The sequence below is a fragment of the Heterodontus francisci genome, chromosome 2 (assembly GCF_036365525.1).
Source record: "Heterodontus francisci isolate sHetFra1 chromosome 2, sHetFra1.hap1, whole genome shotgun sequence".
NCBI classification, from domain to species: domain Eukaryota; kingdom Metazoa; phylum Chordata; class Chondrichthyes; order Heterodontiformes; family Heterodontidae; genus Heterodontus; species Heterodontus francisci.
In genome coordinates this window covers 165,931,182-165,951,992 of record NC_090372.1, presented here as the reverse complement: position 1 = coordinate 165,951,992, position 20,811 = coordinate 165,931,182, and positions in this window count along the sequence as shown.

Genomic DNA, 20,811 nt, shown 5'->3' with positions numbered 1-20,811 from the left:
CAATTTCTTCCCTTGCCTCCCTCAGTATTCCGGGGTAGATCCCATCAGGCCCCGGGGACTTATCTACCTTAATGCTTTGCAAGACGCCCAACACCTCCTCCTTTTTGATAACTACATGACCCAGACTATCTACACTCCCTTCCCTAGACTCATCATCCACCAAGTCCTTTTCTTTGGTGAATACTGATGCAAAGTACTTGTTTAGTACCTCGCCCATTTCCTCTGGCTCCACACATAGATTCCCTCCTCTGTCCTTGAGTGGGCCAAACCTTTCCCTGGTTACCCTCTTGCTCTTTATATACGTATAGAAAGCCTTGGGATTTTCCTTAATCCTGTTTGCCAATGACTTTTCATGACCCCTTTTACCCCTCCTGACTCCTTGCTTAAGTTCCTTCCTACTGTCTTTATATTCCTCAAAGCCTTCGTCTGTTCCCAGCCTTCCAGCCCTTACGAATGCTTCCTTTTTCTTTTTGACTAGGCTCACAATATCCCTCGCTATCCAAGGTTCCCGAAACTTGCCAAACTTATCCTTCTTCCTCACAGGAACATGCTGGTCCTGGATTCTAATCAACTGACGTTTGAAAGACTCCCACATGTTAGATGTTGATTTACCCTCAAACAGCCGCCCCCAATCTAAATTCTTCAGTTCCTGCCTAATATTGTTATAATTAGCCTTCCCCCAATTTAGCACCATCACCCGAGGACTACTCTTATCCTTATCCACAAGTACCTTAAAACTTACGGAGTTATGGTCATTGTTCCTGAAATGCTCCCCCACTGAAACTTCGACCTGCTGGCCGGGCTCATTCCCCAATACCAGGTCCAGTACGGCCCCATCCCTCGTTGGACTATCTGCATATTGTTTCAAGAAGCCCTCCTGGATGCTCCTTACAAATTCTCCCCTAGCACTAAGTGAGTCCCAGTCAATATAGGGGAAGTTAAAACCAGCCACCACTACATCCCTGTTACCTTTACATCTTTCCAAATTGATATGGAAATGTTGAAAGCAGAAACTTTGCCAAGGATCCATTAATTGCTTCAATGTCAGTAATATTCTTTTGAATTTTTTTACATAGTAGTTGATGCTTTGCTCAACTTGGAAATAAATCAAAGGTGTCAAGAAAACCCGATATGCCAAATGAAAAATATTAATTTCATCAGTTAGAAACTTAGATTAGATTTTTAATGGAAAAAATCCTATAGTAACTTGTAAAAAACTAGCAGCCAACATGGCCTCTGCAATTTATGTCTGAAATACCAGGAGATTGAACTAGAGACAAAAGTCTAACAAGAAGCCGATCCAGACAATGGCTTTTTAAAAATTCATTCATGGGATGTGGGCCACCAAGGGATGGGTGCCCGATCAAGAAGGCCCTGCCCAAGGCCACCAAGTTTCACCTGGCAGCTTTCTGAGATGTCAGCTGCCTGCCAGCCAACTGTAAAATCCTTGTGGCGGTGGGCGGAGGCCCTTAGTGGCCGTTAATTGCCAACTTAAGGGCCTTGATTAGCTTGGGATGGGCGGGCCGTTTCTCTCCGCTGCCGCCCCACGTAAATTGGCAGCGGAGGTGGGAGTGGGTCGGGAATGGACCCCCCCAGCCTCCCACTCCATTTTACGCCTCCCCTCCCCCCACCCACCCCCATGACTATCTCGCTCTTTGTGGGGGTGGGTGGGTGGTAAAATTCCAGCCTGTGTATTTAAGTTCCATTTATTCTGGACTTTAATCCAGCCACCAAATCTATTTTTCCCTCTGTAATCTATTTGTGTATGTGTGATTCTTGTGTGAATGTGTGCATCAATGAGTAGTTTTTTTTTAGTATTTTTAAATCAGGGTTAGAGTATTAAGTATAATAAACTTACCTCTTTAGTTTAGTTTAGTTTGGAGATACAGCACTGAAACAGGCCCTTCGGCCCATCGAGTCTGTGCCGACTATCAACCACCCATTTATACTAATCCTACACTAATTCCATATTCCTACCACATCCCCACCTGTCCCTATATAATTCCCTCCCACCTACCTATACTTCTTTTCTTTCTTTTTCTTTTGGGCCTCCTTATCTCGAGAGACAATGGATACGCGCCTGGAGGTGGTCAGTGGTTTGTGAAGCAGCGCCTGGAGTGGCTATAAAGGCCAATTCTGGAGTGACAGGCTCTTCCACAGGTGCTGCAGAGAAATTTGTTTGTTGGGGCTGTTGCACAGTTGGCTCTCCCCTTGCGCCTCTGTCTACCTATACTAGGGGCAATTTATAATGGCCAATTTACCTACCAACCTGCAAGTCTTTTGGCTTGTGGGAGGAAACCGGAGCACCCGGAGAAAACCCACGCAGACACAGGGAGAACTTGCAAACTCCACACAGGCAGTACCCAGAATTGAACCCGGGTCGCTGGAGCTGTGAGGCTGCGGTGCTAACCACTGTGCCACTCTTTCTTGTTTAAACTCAGGAAAACCTGTCGATTGGTTCTTTCACAATCACTGTAAAGGTACAAGGTAAAACACGCACAGAGGTGGTAAGCGCAACCACCGTTTAAAAGGAATAAACCCTTTTGTGCTCAAACAAGAGGAAGGGCAAGAGGGGAGCCTGAGACCCCCCTCCTCATGTGGCTGTTACAGAGGAAACAAATTTTGAACAGAGATTCTACTGTCCATGATGTGTATTTTATTCCGTGTGTCAAATTAAGGAAAAATAATTTTAGAATCCAATCGCACTTTAGATCAACAATTTCTCTGCAAAGACATGTAGAAAAATATGTGACTGATTTTCTTCACCTCACTACCCAGGCTGAGTGCCAGAAAGGCAAAGAGCAATCAAAGTGTGCTGTGTTTGTCAAGAAATTTATTCACCCAGTTGTGGGGAACCAAGCCAATAGTATGACCCAAGCACACCTCTCGCTCAGGACTGCTCCTAGCAGAACTAGGGATGGAACCAGAAACACATCTGCCTACAATCCTGAAAAGCTTACAGCTTTGGAGCACAGCTGCCAGAAAACTTCAAGACCTGAATGTTATGTTGGTGCACGGGAAAAAGTGAATTACTTGTTGTGGTGTCTCCAACTTTCTCCAGGCTCCACTGTCAAATTTTGGGGCACCCCTGCATTTAGGTGGCCCCCATGGACATACTTGAAGGGAGTTGAAGTGGGCATGTCATGAATGATTACCCCTCAGCATTATTATCCAAGAAACACTGGGAATGCACCGATTCCCATTTAGAAGAGGCTCAGAAATCCCAGTGACATAGTGGGTCTTCTATCCCTTTTTCTCTTTGTGATGCTTGGGAACTGATCATTTCCCAAGTGCTGCAAAGAGGAAAATCAACCTCCATATATCTAAGGTTTAATGAGCATTGCTGTCCAAAACAGGGAATACAGATAATCTACATTACAACAGTGAATACACTTCAATAAAAAAGAACTTAATTGGCTGTAAAGTGCTTTAGGACATCCTGAGGTTATGAAAGACAATACATAAATGCAAACAGAAAATGCTGGAAATACTTGGTAGGCGGGCAGAATCTATGGAGAAATAAACAGAGTCTGCAGTAGGATGGAAGGCAAGAGAATTTAAATGAGGAAAGGGATGATGGTGCAAAGCAAAAGGAAATGGTAATGGAACAAGTAAAGGAACAAAAGATGCGTCTAGCGGAGGTGTACATGTGAATAGCAGATTCATCACTAACAGCTGCTGATGAAAAAATGAGGACAGAGGTCATGATATAAAATTGTTGACTTCAATGTTGAGTCCAGGAGGATGTAAAATACCTAATAAAAACAAGAGGTGCTGTTCCTCAAGCTTGTGTTACATTCTTATGGCCATACGAACATACGAATTAGGAGCAGGAGTAGGCCACTTGGTCCCTCGAGCCTGCTCCACCATTCAATAAGATCATGGCTGATCTGATTGCACCCTTGACTCCACGTTCCTGCTCACCCCCCATAACCTTTCACCCCTTGCTTATCAAGAATCTATCTACCTCTGCTTTTAAAATATTCAAAGACTCTGCTTCTGCTGCCTTTTGAGGCAGAGAGTCCCAAAGACTTATGACCTTCTGAAAGAAACAAATTCTCCTCATCACTGTCCTCAATGGGTGACCCCTTATTTTTAAGTAGTGACCCCTAGTTCTAGATTTTCCCACAAAGGGAAACATCCTTTCCACATCTACCCTGTCAAGATCCCTCGAGATCTTATATGTTTCAATCAAGTCACCTTTAATTCTTCTAAACTCCAACAGATACAAGCCTCGCCTGTCCAGCCTTTCCTCATAAGACAACCCATCCATTGCAGGTTCAATGTTCATCCATGTTGAGCTTCACTGAAATAGTGTAGGAGGCTGAGGACAGAGAAAGCAGAATGGGAGTGGGACAGCAAATCTCTTCTGCCTTCCGCCCTACCACAGACCTTCCCTTTTGTTCTCCCCTCACTCCTTTCCCTGCCTCTGTTCTTGCTTAAAACCTGTTACATCTCTGACTATTTCCAGTTCTGATGAAAGGTCATTGACCTGAAAAGTTAACTCCATTTCTCTCTCCACAGATGCTGTCCAACCTGCTGAGTAGTTCCAGCATTTTCTTTTCTTTCTTTCAGATTTCTATCATCCACAGTATTTTGTTTTTACTAAATAAATGCAGGAGGTTTATTTCTTTCTTTATTCATTGCATTCCATTAATGATGTGATCCTCACTCTCGCCCTATTGTCTGTCATGACATCCTCCACTCCCACCATGAGCTGAGCCTGATATGAAAGATAAGATGCCAATGCATTTACATTACAGAACAAAGCTATAAGGGACAGATTAACACAAAGGCCTAGAGAGCCTCTGCCCAGGAGCTTTAGCCAAATAAGCTGCTCCTGCTAGTGCCATTTAAATGTTGCATATTGTGATATGGCTTGCTTTATTATTAAACATTTTGCGGGCCTATTTAGTTATGTGGTTTACTAAACATTTATGTTTTAATAGATCAAAGGAGGGATTATACAGGGCTGGATTTTGTGCTGGAGCCAGGGCTCCGGGTACCGACGGAAAAGGTGGGGGGATCCCTGCCTCTACCTTTTCGCGTCCCCCGGAGCGATTGCCCATTAATAGGCCACTTAAGGGCCTCAATTGGCTTCTATCGTCAGCCTATGCCACTCCCAGGAAGATCGCTTGGTGATAGGGAGGTGATGGGCCCTCCACCCTGCCACCCCCTGTGATACTCCATGCCCCCTTGCCTCTGACCCCGACTCATGGGGCCACACAAAATCCAGCCCAGGAGTTCTGAATGTTCTATCCAGGACCTCAACTAGTGTGAAACCTACACTCTGAATTTAGTAAAGTGCATTTGTTAAAACTTCTCCTGGGAACACAAACACTGTAAATTGCCCCATCAGCCAAGTAAATTGTCATTACCTTGTTCGACAATATACTGCACAAAAGTGCTGACTCGCAAAGTCATGTACTTTGATAAGAAGTATCATCTCATGTGATTACACATCATGTCTCAATTTTGCACTTTTTAAATTCTTTCATGGGATGTGGGCATTGCTGGCAAGGCCAGCATTTGTTGCCCATCCCTAATTGCCCTCGACAAGGGAATGGTTTGCTAGGTCATTTCAGAGGGCAGTTAAGATTCAATCACATTGTTATGTTTCTGGAGTCACATGTCGTCCAGACCAGGTAAGGACAGCAGATTTCCTTCCTTAAAGGACATTAGTGAACCAAATGGATTTTTACAACAAGTGATTGTTGATAGCACCATTACTGAGACTAGCTTTCAATTCCAGATTTTTTCATTAATTGATTGAATTTATTAACTAATTTGAATTTAAATTCCACCAGCTGCTGTGGTGGTATTTGAACCCACATCCCCAGAACATTAGCCTGGGCTGGTTCAGTGACATTACCACTACGACACTATCTCCCCCTTGACATAGCTTCAAATATTTCTGACAGCCCTTTAACTTGACTGCAATCAGAAGTTTACTGAGCTGTTCCATCTGGCAAATGCAAGTTTGTTTTCCAAAGAGTGCAGGAACATTAAATTATGAAATGTTAGAAAGGAAAGTTTGCAATGAAGACTTGGTATTCATGAAAAAGATACACAGTGCTACCTGCACCAGATAACCTCTTTGGAACCTTCACATATCCAATGCAGAATAAAAAGATAGTGGGGGAGATTTTGAACTTTCTGATCTGCCTTAAAAGTGGTGGGAGTGGTGGTGGGGTAATTTTGATTTGAGAGATAATGTAAAATGAGCAAGATCAATTCAGCTGACTGTTATCTGTCTCTCCTGATTTTCATTTCTGTTGATTTTGATGGAAATCAGGAGAGATGTATTGAAATCGCCTGTTTTGCACCATCAACCTAAATCAAAAGTACCCTGCAACTGTGGAATTGGCTAGCATTACAGAACCCACCTAATATTTATACCCATTGAAATCTGTGGAAATGAAATCTGGCAGATTCAATAACTGGTGACCACATCACCCATAGAACTACTAGCCCTGAAAATGTTCAATGCCATCCTGGCTGTTACACCATGACCGTGACTGCTGGCACCTTCTAGCACCCACCACACCAGAGTTTGCAGGGTTAGGGGGAGTGCACTAAATTTGCATGGGCCAGTTGGGTGCAAGAGTCTTGTCAGGTTTATTTCTGACACAAGTCTACCCAATGCAGATAGAACATCTGAGTGACTGCCATTGAGGGTGAGGTTTCCTAAGTAACTTTCCCAGGAGCAAGACAATCAAGATATATTTTTAAACCGTAACTTCCTTCGGGAGCCCAAGCTACTTAGCTCCCAGTGATATCTGCCTTGTATGGGGCAGGTAGAGGTTGCCCCTCTTTCTAGGCATGCCAGAAAATCCCGAAAATGGTAGAGACCTGGCACAACCTGCATCCTGTCACTTTCCAGAAGATTCCGCCTATCTTTCAAAGGAACGCTCACAGGTTCTTGGGACTGCCATCTCCTCGTTTTATGACAAACTGTGAAGAGAGATTTTCTATGAAATAACAAAGTTAGAAGTCCTATGTGGCAATGCTGGGCTGCTCTTTGTATTTTCTGATGAGGACACAGCTGTCACTCAGCTGTCTAGCTCTTTAATGAGAGGCAATTCCAAATAATGATTTCCTGATCATTAAAATAAAATAATCTGACACTTTTTAATTACAGGGATTTTCAACAGCTAGAATGCCAGTCTGCAATAATTTCTGCTGGAGATCACAACAATTTATTCCATCATACAGGTATGCCTTTTCAGGTACAAATGAAAAGCTGCTTGGATGCACATGCTGTTCAAACATATGAACTGGTGCTTCAAGCTATTTCAGATCAGAGGATCAGTGTCTGATATTATTTCCACCAACTGAACACATCTGATCTATGGTAGGGGGTCAGTAAAAATATTCCATAAGCAAGGCACCAGTTCAGCTTTGTTTAACAACAGACAGGGGAATTGGCTGGAGTATATAGGAGCTAAGTGAAAAGGAAACAGGCAGACAGAAGTTTTGAATGAAGTTTGCTGGGCTTTGATTCATCTATCAGCGTCTGTCTGCTTAAGTGGAAGTAAAAATTCTTTGGCACTATTCAAAAAAGAGCAAGGGCATTCCCTTGGTGTTTGGGTCAATATTTATGCCTCAACCAATATTATTAAAACAGGTTAATTGGTTATTAATGTTGCAGTTTGAGGAACCTTGTGTGTGCAAACTGGCTGCTGCATTTGCTTACATTACGACACTTGAAAAGTATGTAATTGATTGTGAAACATTTTGGGACATCTTGATGACATGAAAAGTACTAAATAAATGTAAGTTTTTTCTTTCTTCTTTCTAAGAGAGATGCCTGCATGAGCCTGTTTTTGAAGTTTAAAAAAGGAGCAAACAGCCTTCTTAAAGAAATAACTTGTATTTATAGTGGCATCTTAACATGTCCTATGAAACTCTCAAAATGCTTTACAACAATGAATTAATCATCATATAAATAGCAACACTGAGTGTTCAGGTGTTCAATGCTCATTTTAAAAAATAAAGTATAGCTAAATAATAACAATGAAATCAAGCTTTATCAGTTTTAAAAAACACAGTCTTTCTTAGGTAGCATCCTGCTGTTTTAATGCTTTATACAAATATTATTTTCTGCTCCATTATATCTCAGTACCAAAAACTGACATGCATTCTGGCAAGACACTTGGCCAGTTCAATGTCATCTTCTGAAAATTCTCAACAGCATGTACATTCTGGTTTCAATTAAAACTGTAATGTACTTCACTGCTATATATTAGAATTATTTCCTCACTAGGAGTTCTAGTAATACATATTTTATGATCGATAACAAAATGTTTTGTAACTTACATCATGAATCTTAATGCATAGAATGTTATTTTACAACATAAAACCCAATAAATTATTTTCATCGTATCCTGGTGTTTCAAAGGTAATCAAATTCATTTTAATGAGATTGCAATGCAGTTTTGTTTCAGTTAAGTTTTCAATGGCAGTCCCTGTTTTGTTGATCGCGTTTATCTGTTCAATTGTTCATGGAAGTCGATAGTTCTGTTTTCTGTCTAGAACCTATGACACTTTCCATGGCACTATTCAAAGAGAAGTAGGAGTTTTCTTCCAGTATCCCAGTCAACATTTGTCCCACAAGCAACACCACTAGTACAGATTATCCAGACAATGATCTGAGTGCTGTGTGCGGGTCCTTGCTGTGTACAAATTGGCTGCTGTGTTTCCCTACAAATCACTACAGCTGTAAAATTATTTCACTGGCTATAAAGCACTCTGGAACATCCTGAAAGTCATGACAGGCACAATGTAAATTGCAAGTTTTTTGTTCTTTTAAATTATTAAGGCATTTCTTTGAGATTTTGGGTGTGTATACAAAGGTATGGTCAAATATTTCATGAAACACTGCTTTCCTTGCAGCTGTGACCATGAAAATGACACTTGTGGAAAGCTATTCCCCAAGCTTGAAGGATAGCCATTCCTTCCAGATTTCCCATTAATTTCCCAGCATGAGGCATTGATAGCCCAAGTGCTGATTTGATTCAGATTTGAGATACAGCACTGAAACAGGCCCTTCGGCCCACCGAGTCTGTGCCGACCATTAACCACCCATTTATACTAATCCTACACTAATCCTATATTCCTACCACATCCTCATCTGTTCCTATATTCCCCTACCACCTACCTATACTAGGGGCAATTTATAATGGCCAATTTACCTATCAACCTGTAAGTCTTTTGGCTGTGGGAGGAAACCGGAGCACCCGGAGGAAACCCACGCAGACACAGGGAGAATATGCAAACTTGCAAACAGGCAGTACCCAGAATTGAACCCGGGTCGCTGGAGCTGTGAGGCTGCGGTGCTAACCACTGCGCCCTGTGCCTACTAGCAGCCTGGGCGATCTTTTCCGTGGCATCGCCCACTTCCTCCCTGCCATGTGACCTCACCTTCTGCCACCACAGAGAAGCCTCTGGCTCAGTGATCAGCTGCTGTGTAATAAACAATCGGTGTTTGATCTCGGGGGTGAAGTTGGGTATGGGAGGCTGGGGAATGGGAGTCAGGGAGAGAAGGAGATGGGAACACGAGGCAGGGAAAGTGATATGTGGGAAATGAGATTGGCATGGAGCCCATTGTTTCTGGCAGAGCCATGAACAGGAACAGCAACATGGTGATTTGGAGTACCACTGAGAGATGAGCTGTAGGGTATTTTTTAACCCTCTTCCAATGATTCATGTGACTCCAAAATGGTACAGTGGTATTTTATTAAATTCCACAAAAGGATTAGCATCTGCATATGCCTTAGCAGTAGCTTACAGTACAGAAAGAGAATTATATCACATGTGCTATCCTGGGTAGAGCTCATGCCCACTTGTTAGGACTCTTGAAGGAAGTCCTCACGCTACTTGGGGTATCAGCTATTCAGTAGCCCTTGGTTCACACCCTGCCTCGGACAACTGCTATTCGGTCGCTCGTAGTTCTTATACCCACCTGGGGTATCTGCTATTCAGATCCTGGATCCTCATCTTGTGTGGCCACTTTTGTTGTGCAATTGGTTTCTTAACACAAATATATCAAACACTATAACAATGGTTGGTCAACTAAATGAAGGGTTCTTTAATACAGAATACCAGAATTCCAGGAGAGCTCTTCAATATATGTGCTATCTGCTGACTAACGCTGCTCCAACTACTGTATCACATTAGCTTACGTTCCCCTTTCTTTAAACAGAAAGTTACATAAATTATAAGCTATGTACATAATGAAATAGGATAATTGTGATAATTTTATTTACACCTGAATGGACTCTCACATTAATTAGTTTAGTGTCTCTGAAATGTACAAGTGGTCTGCTGACTTGACCTGATCTGGTAACAGTGAAACTTTGCTGAGATCTGGAATTGTTAATTCTTTTCCCTTGACTTGTACGTCTAGACTGACAATTATCTTGTACTTGAGTGTTGTACGTTTTATCTTAACTCCATGCTCAGAATGTGAACATGTTAGGTATGATGCTGTTGAATAACTCTCAGCTGACATCTATTCTTCCTCAACATCGCTCCATCGGAATGGTTACCTCGTATGACCATGGCTCATTACAGATTATTGACACTTCCACAGGGAACCATGTCTTCTCTTGCGGGTGGATCACTGTGGCCTTCTGTCTGATCTGCAGAGGAGGTAACTCCAAGTCTGCAAGTTTCTCATGTGTGATTTGCATTTTCTCTTGTCTTACCAATAATTTATCTTGGACAGACGACAATCTGATCAAATGATGACTCGGAAGAGTTGTCCTGACTTGCCTTCCAAACGTGATCTCTTCTGGGGATGGTAATCCTGTATCTAGTGGTGTTGCTCATCAGTGCAACATGGCTATTTGAATGTCTTGATTAGCCGCTTTATACTTCAAGGTTACTGTCTGTACCATCCTTTCTGCTAGTCCATTTGACCTTGGATAGTGTGGGGATGACGTAACGTGATTTACAGTCCACTTTGTGCACATGCCTTGAAATGGCTTACTGGTGTACTGTGGACACTAGCTCCTCCGGGGAACCAAAAAGACAGAAAATTGCACTCATCAATGCATTTGATGTATCACTCAGTTGGTGAATGATAGGAAATTTGGAGAAGTAGTCAATAATAAGTCAAAAGTCATCACCTCTGACAGTAAATAAGTGAGTAGCTATTCTTGACCAGGGATGTGATGGAACATCATGAGGATGAAGTGGCTCTCTGTGTTGGCTCAATTGATGCTCCTGGCATGCATTGTACATCCTCACTGCTCATCCTACATCATTATTGATCCCTGGCCACGTGCAAGTTGTTTTGATCTTTCAATGCCCATGTGATGTTGATGTAATTTTGTAAGGATACCTTGATGAAGTGCTTTCAGTATCAGCACTTGTCTGCCTTTGAAACTGACTCCACTTGATATTCCTGATTCATCACAATATGCCCAAAATATTCAGTTGCCATCCACTCGGGACAGGATCTCTGGAAGTTTCTTCTTGGAGCTCTTCACGTTTTTCTGTCCAACTCGCATGAGGTCAATGTTGTACACATCTACCTCATCCACTTAGACATCTAGCAGTACACCTTCTGTCTTCTTGGGATGGTGTAGCCTCCTCAATGTGTCAGACATAACCATGAGGTTTCCAGATTTATATCGGACCTCACAATTGTACCCCTGTACTGTGATTAGTAGTCTTTTGAGTTGAGGTGACATGCTGGTGAGTGGCTTTTGCCGAATCATTGTCGATGGCTTATGATCAGTCTCGACAACAAAGCATTTGCCAAATAGGTAAGTATAGAATCTGGTGATAGCAAACACTAATGCCAGTGTTTCTCCTTCTATGGGCTGAATTTTACGCCCCCCCCAAAGAGCGGGAAGATGTTGGAGGGGGCGTAAAATGGAGCGGAAGGCTCGGGAGACCCTTCCCAACCCGCTCCCACCACCACTTTACGCAAGGCAGCGGTGGCGAAAAACGGCCAGCCAGCCCCAGGCCAATCAAGGCCCTTAAATGGCCACTTAAGGGCCTCCACCGGCCACCACGGGGATTTTACCCGTGGTATGCGGATGTCCCAGACCTGAGAAAAGCTGCCAGACAAAAGCAGGCAGCTCTCTGATGGCCTGGGGGGGGGGGGGGGGGACCCTCATGATCGGGCACCTTGTGCCCGATGGTGGGCCGACCCTGCTGCCCCAACCACCCCCAACACGCAACACGTCCCCTGTCCCACCAATTGATGACCCTTGCCTCACCGGGGCCCCACCCATCACCCCCCGTGTGACAACAAAAACTTACCTTGGTTCCAGGGCTCCCCAACATCTTCTTCTGCAGGCTGGGCTGTAGTCCCAGCAGTGGCCACTGCTCCCGGTGGTGCTGCTGAGACCAAGAGCAGCCGGCCTGTTGATTGGCCGGCAGCTCTATTTGGTGGAACTTCCTGCCTCAAGCGGGTGGAAGATCCGCCTCAGAACATTTAAGGGCGGGGGATTCACAAAATATGGGTCGGATCCCCAGACCAAGTGGAAGGGGGATTGCCACCGACTTTTCAGTTGGTGGCCGGTTCCCGAGAACCAAGAGCAAAATCCCAGCCTATGTTCAAATAGTTCACCTGACTGGGTGACAAACTTGTAGAACCAAATGCAATTGGTCTACCTTCCTGTCACAGGCATGCTCCGAGGCCCTTTTGTGAGGCATCTACTTTGATTGTAGTTTCTTTCCTTGGGTCATAATATTGTAAACATGCTGCAGCAGAAAGTGTCTTTTAACAAATCAAATCCGTACTGATGATCTTTGTGCCACAAGAATGACGTATCTTTCTTGAGAAGTTCACACAGTGATGATGCTTTCTCAGAGAAATTTGAGATATATGGTGCCAAAACATCACTGTAAATCTTCTTTGTCTTGAGGAGTTGATTGTACATCCTCAACTTTACTAGGATCTGGCTGTATTCCTGTGTCAGAACCGTAAAAATTAATTTGGCTCACATTGATAGCACATTTTTGCTATTAAAGATAAGACATTCTCTTCTAGCCATCTCCATTAGAATGTGAAGATTTTTGTCATGCTCTTCCTTGGTACCTCCTATGTCATCTGTAATGCAAACACAGTGAGGAATACTCTTAGTAATGCAATCCATCCGCTGTTGGAACAGGTCTTGACTTACTGACAGAACTGTAGAAAGCAATACCTCCGAAATGGTGTTCTGAATGCGGTAAGTTCCTGTGAATCTTCGGAAAGGTGTAATGACCAGTATCCATGTTTTGCGTCCAACTTTGAGAAGAATTGGCTCTAGCAAACATTGGGTTGAGCTCTTCAAAATTAGGAATCTTATGAGAACATCTTTTGAGTGTTCAATACAATCTTCTGGGATCCAAGCATACCTGAATAGCATCATCTTTCTTAATTACAGTGGTTATAGAACTACACCAATCCATGTATTGCTGAACACGGGGTTCATGTGTCTTCAGAGGCTTGTGAGAAAGAGATAGGAGCAGACAGGAGAGATCTTCTCAGTCCAGGAGCAAGCAGTCTTCCTGCCCAAACAGTTTGTACAAATTCAAAAAACTCAGGTTGCCCAACAGGTTAGTCATGTGACTAGCTGGTTTCACCATGTCCATTTGTGTATTCAGCCATCTTAGCAGTCAACCTGGAATGCAAGCTCCCCCACCTTCGACGTCTGGTAAAAAATCCATTGTGGGTTGAATGTCAGGGAATGGCTGCTTTGTCCTTCCAAACACCATCTGTTAATATGCAAATGTCTTTTCCAGCCATGGCTGATCTGTTCAACAAGTCCTCCCCTCACTCCAGCAACAGTTTAAAATCAATGTTCATGACAAAATTAATGTGCCTCATTCTTGGCAGGTGGGGGCCTAGCATGACACCCATTCTTCTCTCCCTCAAACTGAATGTAAAATTTAACCATATTATGATTGCTGCTGCGTAGGGGTATCTTCACTATGAGGTCATTAATTAATCCTATCTATTGCACAATACCAGGTCTAGTATAGCCTGCTCTCTGGTTGGCTCCAGAATGTGCTGTTCTAAGAAACTATCCTGAAAATATTCTATTTCCCACATCCTACGTCCCACTTCAGGATCTAGGCTAAGACTCCAGTGCAGTACTGAAGGAGTACTTTATTGTTGGAGGTGCCATCTTTCAGATGAGATGTTAAACTGAGGCCCCATCTATCCTTTCAGGTGGGCATAAAAGATCCCATGACATTATTTCAAAGAAGACCAGGACAGTTATCCCCAGTGTCCTGAGCCATATTTATCCCTCAATCAACATTACAAAAAGAAATTACCTGGTAATTATCACATTTCTGTTTGTGGGAGTGTGCTGTGCACTAATTGGCTGCTGCATTTCCAACATTGCAACAGTGACTACATTTCAAAAGCATTTCATTGGCTTTAAAATGTTGGGGGCATCCGGTCATGAAAGGTGCTATATAAATGCTAGTCTTTCTTTTTTCTTCACCTATTCACCAGTGACCTCCTGGTTCTTGGAACTTCTCGCACAACCTGCTGATGCGAAACCACGAGCAAAGTTACTCAACTACAGGAGACCCAGTAACATTGACAGATGTCTCATTGTCGGACAGCATATGATCAGATCATGTGATTGGAATGTCACATGATCAAACCTCCAGGAGACGACTATCTGAGGTTGGACTAATAGAAGTGCAAGAGTAGATAGGTGGTGAAGTATTGCTCAACTAATAGTGGGGTTGATGCAAAACTTTGCAGATCGTAGAAGGCTGAGCGAGTGGGGTAGAATTTGTAATCAGGCATACTGCACAGAAATCCAATCCAGTTTCTAAACATCACTATTTCACTTTATGCACTGGAGTTAATAGTTGCAGAAAAAAAGCACTCATGGATGGGCAAACTTTGTAACTAGATCAGTATTGAGTGATTAACATTTCATGCTCATAGTGGAGGTTGTGTAAAACATTACAAACTGCTGTCCCTAATGAAACAGTTGTCACCCAAAACTTGTACAGAACAATAACTGCAAAGACTATTTTGATCCAGAATATTTCATTGATACCACTGATGACACCAAAGGCGCACTGAAGGCATCCATGGAGCATTCCTTCACCTACATGAACAGAAAGAATATTAGTCTATGTATGCACAGATTGTGATGCTACTCAGGGGATCCTTCATGGCTGCTATGCCAGGACAGCATCTTCCGGCATTTGGGCCTCCTTCATCACTTCAAGGAGGAAAACTACATAAATGAATGTTAACTGAAAGATAAGACATACCGCCTGCAACCATGGCTGATCAGTATCCCACTCCAACTAGCTCAAACACAAGCAGAGAAGTGGTGCAATAAGGCTCATGCAGCAACCAGGCTGGTGATCAAGATGGTGAGACTGGGCTTTTGATGCTTAGATAGATCAGATGAAATAAAAACAGATAGTGCTGCAAATACTCAGCAGGTCAGGTAGCATCGGTGGAGACAAACAGAGTTAATATTTCAGATCAATGACCCTTCATCAGGACTGGGAAGTTAGAGATGTAATACATTTTAAGCAAGGGAAAGGGGGAGGATGGGAAAAGAACAAAAAGGGAAGGTCTGTGATAGGGTGAGAGGCAGGAGAGATTAAATCACAAAAGGGTCCATGGTACAAGGCTAAAGGGAGTGGTAATGAGACAAGTAAAGAAAAATAAGATGTGTCTCCAGATATGAATGGCCGAATCATGAACAGCTGACATCTGAAAGCAAAAAAAGGGGGCAAAAGAGAGTAAAACCATAACCAGCAAAGAAAAGGAAACAATGGGGTAGGGGTTATGAACTAAAATTTTTGAACTCTGTGTTGAATCTAGAAAACTGTTAAGCGCCCAGTCTTAAATGGAGCTTCATTGGAACACTGCAGGAGATTGAGGACAGGAAGGTCAGAGTGGGAGAAAGGCAGAGAATTAGACTAGATGAAGTGCACCGGAGAAGCTTCCCAGGATTATCATCATCTACTGGATCGATGAAAAGGAAATTCAAGGCAACTGATCCCTTTACACCAGTTTCTCGCCTCTGCTGAAATTGTAAGTTACCCCGTAGATTTTACTGGGCAAAAAGACATCAAAGATAGAGTTGAGGCAGATGTTGAGCAGGTTTACAGCTGCAGTCCTATCATGGAGAATGAAAGGCTAGACAGTTAGGAGTTTAAATATGCAGTTTTAAGTAACTTAGGATGGGTGGGATTTCCGTTTCAGATTTTTAACATTTTAACTTGTAACTCGAAATAAACCCATCCATTTTTGGGGTTTAAAATTCCCCCCATGTGGACAGTTTGTATATTTGATATGATTAAATTGTTAAAGTTATCATTCTATGTGAATTTCAAGGATGTAAAATTTTAGTCATCGAATAATTGAACATTATTGTTATGGACAGGTGGTATGGGCTGTGGGTGGTTTACCTGCCAACTATCTGTAATTGTGTTTTGTTTAAAATGATGAGTTAGCCCCTGAGTGTTTTCCTTGCCAAATAAACAGACAGTGATAGGCTTTCTTGTAGCTTTAAAACAGAAGATTAAATATTTATTGAACAATATTCATTCCCTGAAATGTTCGCAACACCACTCACACACACATTCACTCTCACATGCACTCTCAGGAGAAGATAGAAGGTAAAGGGTAATACTTCAAAGTGTAGTCGGTGTTCATGCTTTATGGTAGACCTGTTGAATCTTGTAAGTAGGACAGTCTCTTTTAAAGGTACAAGCCTGGGTTATTTGCAGTCTTGAACTTGCTGAGGTATTGTAAATTTCTGGTGGCTAAGATTTCAGATTGGAGGTGGCGGTCACTTTCAGTTCTCTGCTGCACGGTTGAAGTGTACAATTAGCAGCAGGGCTTCTTCTTCCTGTTTAGGCTGGATCTTTCCACAGCCCCTGGCTGGACTGCCTTCTTTGATGTTGCTGTGATCTCTCTCTCTTTCTCCAGACGGTTACCTTTTAAAGGTCAAAATCCATCAAATTAGAGTTTCTGTTAGTTGACACATGGCTTGGTGTAACCACACAATGGACAAGGATTTGGAATCCATGGCTATCTATTAATGTTTGAATGGATACTATTCTGTTATGATGTGTCTACTTCACACCTTTGTCTCAGAAGAAAAGCATTCAATTTGGGAATGTCTCTTGATAGTTCCAGGATGGGTGTAGTCGACACCTTTTAGTCTGGAATGTATACTTTTGTCCTTTTGAGACAGTCAGACAGTTTGAATACACAGGCCAAGTCATCTGAACTTCGGTGGTCATCTTGCAACACATTGTCCACTTTTTTTAAAGGAGAAGTCAATTTCAAAGAGCCCACATTGAATCAAGTTCATACCTTAAAAGTAGGAAAATTGTATGTCATTACTGGGCATGATATTATATATTGCTACAATCTTTCACATTTATTCTTCATAAGAGATTTATATATTAAAACCAGGGCATAAATATCTTTTGGCCCTGATTTTAACTCTAGGTGGGTGGACAGCACTTACCTGCTGCTCCAGAAATGAAGTCCAGGCTATTTCAACTCCCATGCCTCATTTAAATCCCACTGCCCAACTTCCCACCTGGCATGGTAGTTAGTAGGATTAGATTCACGGGCATCTCACTGTGGCGGGGTGGGGGGAGGGGGTAGGGTCACATATTTGGGGAGTAGGGAGGAAAGGATAAAAGAGACTGGGGTTGATGAGGCATAGCTTTCTACTGCTTCTCCTTGGCCTCACAGAGGAAAGTAAACCAATGAGACTTTCTCTGCCTCTTTTGGGGCTGATCCTCTTCTGTCCTGAATTAAAATTGCAGACAAGTGCCAATGACGTCATTGGGGACCAACTTGCCTTTGTAAAGTTCCCCTCTGGCTTTCTGCCAATTAAGTAATCTTCATGAATTCAAATGAACATCTGCTCATTTTTTTGCCAGATGAGTAGGGTTGCAATGGCCCCCTTTATCTTCAGATTGGGAACAAAATGACGCAACAAAGGAAAAGGGAAAATTACTAGCAGTAAAAAACTTTACATTTAAATCGTTTTTTTTCGTGCAAAGAAATAAATGGCAGTATTTTCTGCTTGGATATATTGCAATAACAAACAAACCTGTTTCCTTTGTAGAATAAGTTACTTAGGAGTTTTGGGAAAAAAACAATCTGTGCAAGTGCTTCAAAAGACAGGTGCTTCTAGAAAGCAAGAGGACTGAGGGTTAGGGTTAGAAGATATTACTCACAAATTAGATTACATAAAGCATTTTTCTTCAATGTTGGTTTTCTTCCCATTGCCACTCACACCAATCCTTTTATATGTGATGTATTTGTCTCATGGTCACCCTCACCAAATGCTCTGCATCCACCTGACCATCAGTCACTTACAGGTTTGTTATTTTTTTGGCCATTGTAGAAGAAAGCGCAAAACCCAAGGAAAAGGGTCAGAACTGGAGGTGGCCCATCACAAATAGTTTTTTTTAAATTTGTTCATGGGATGTGAGCATTGCTGGCAAGACCAGCATTTGTTGCACAGCCCAATTGCCCTTGAAAAGGTGGTGGTGAGCCACTTTCTTAAACCACTGCAGTCCATCTGGTGTAGGTGTATCCACTGTGCTGTTAGGAAAAGAGTTCCAGGTTTTTGACCCAGCGACAGAGAAGGAACAGCGATATAGTTCCAAATCAGGATGGTATGTGACTTGGAGGGGAACTTGCAGGTGGTGGTGTTCCCATGCGTCTGCTACCCTTGCCCTTCTATGGGGATAGAGGTCACGGATTTGGAAGGATCTGTCGAAGAAGACGTGGCAAGTTACTGCAGTGCATCTTGTAGATGGTACATCTGCTGCCACTGTGTGCCAGTGGTGGAGGGAGTGAATGTTTAAGGTGAATTAAAGAATGATGGGGTGCCAATCAAGTAGGCTGCTTTGTCCTGGATGGCGTTGAGCTTCTTGAGTGTTGTTGGAGCTGCACCCATCCAGGCAAGTGGAGAGTATTCCATCTGGATCCTGACAGCTAACAGATGCAGACGATGATGCCCCAGAGATAAGTGGCATATCTGCGACCCTCTCAATGGCAGATGGAGAGACAATAGTTCACAGATAGCTGCTGATAGAAATATAAATATCTCTGACACACGCGCTGACTTTATTTCATCAATGAATGAACTCTGAGAAGCCTGAATATGGTGATTGTCAAGATTGTTACTTTGCCATGAGTAATTTTTATCCCTTTCTTTGGTCTTCAGGGCTTTCATGCATACAACAACTGTTGGTGGACATGCATGAGGAAGATTCCTCAGAGGACCTCATTTCTTCAAAGGCTACACTGTCACAAGACATAAATTAATGCACCAGTTCAAATACTCGCACTTCGATGGATTCAGTAGACAGTGGTTGTGTTTCCACCTGGTGATTGACACCTCACAACCTAGCATGACCCCAAGCTTCCAGTTGCTTGCCATTTCAATTCAGCACCCTGCTCTCACACCCATATTTCTGTCCTTGGTCTGCTGCAGTGTTCCAGTGAACATCAACACAAGCTCAAGGAACAGCACCTCATTTTACGATTAGGGAGGAAGATGTGTTTGGTGGTGGCATCACACTGGAGGTGGCAGAAATGGCAGAGGATTATATTACAGCCTCATCAACACATTTCTCTTAATGTAGAATTAGCTTGAAATGAACTGCCTTTGTTTATTTTTATTTTATTTATTTAGAGATACAGCACTGAAACAGGCCCTTCGGCCCACCGAGTCTGTGCCGACCAAGAACCACCCATTTATACTAACCCTACAGTAATCCCATATTCCCTACCACCTACCTACACTAGGGGCAATTTACAATGGCCAATTTACCTATCACTTGCAAGTCTTTGGCGATGGGAGGAAACCGGAGGACCCGACGAAAACCCACGCAGTCACAGGGAGAACTTGCAAACTCCGCACAGGCAGCACCCAGAATTGAACCCAGGTCCCTGGAGCTGTGAGGCTGTGGTACTAACCACTGCGCCACTGTGTCGCCCATTGTTATTTTAACGGAGTTGTTAACCTATTCATTTCAAAATAATTGACAAAGGAACTCAACATGTGTTAAGCATTCCTGTACAAATATTCGCATAGCCCACTATCAAGGCATTTGTTTCTCACAAATTGAACATCTGATATGCATCCTGGAACATTGAGGGGAATCAGAGAGGAAATAGCAGCGGCTCTGACAATTTTCAAGCATCCTCAGATATGGAAATTGTGCTACAGTAATGGAGGGTTGCCAATGTAACACCTCTGCACAAAAAGGGCAAAAGGGATAAACCAGTTCACATTTAATGTCTTTCACATTTTAGGGATAACCCAAAGCATTTCACAACTAATGAATTCTCTGTAACATCACCCAATTCTGTCCCTGCCTCAGTTCATCTGTTTCTGAAACCTTCATCCATGCGTTTGTTACCTCTAGACTTGACTATTCCAACACACTCCTGGCCGACCGCTCATGTTTTACCCTCTGTAAACCTCCCATGTCAGCATTCCGTAGGGATTGTTCCGTCTGTGACACCCTGGTCCACTCCTGCATTACCCCCGACACCTCATCCCCTTCCCACAGTACCTTCCCATGGAATCGCAGAAGGTGTAATACCTGCCCTTTTACCTCCTTTCTCCTCACCATCAAAGGCCTAAACATGCCTTTCAGCTGAAGCAGAAATTTACTTGTACTTCTTTCAATTTACTATACTGTATTCACTGCTGACAATGTGGTCTCCTCTACTTTGGGGAGACCAAATGCAGATTGGGTGACCGCTTTGCGGAATACCTTCACTCACTCTGCTAGCATGGCCCCAAGCTTCCAGTTGCTTGCCATTTCAAT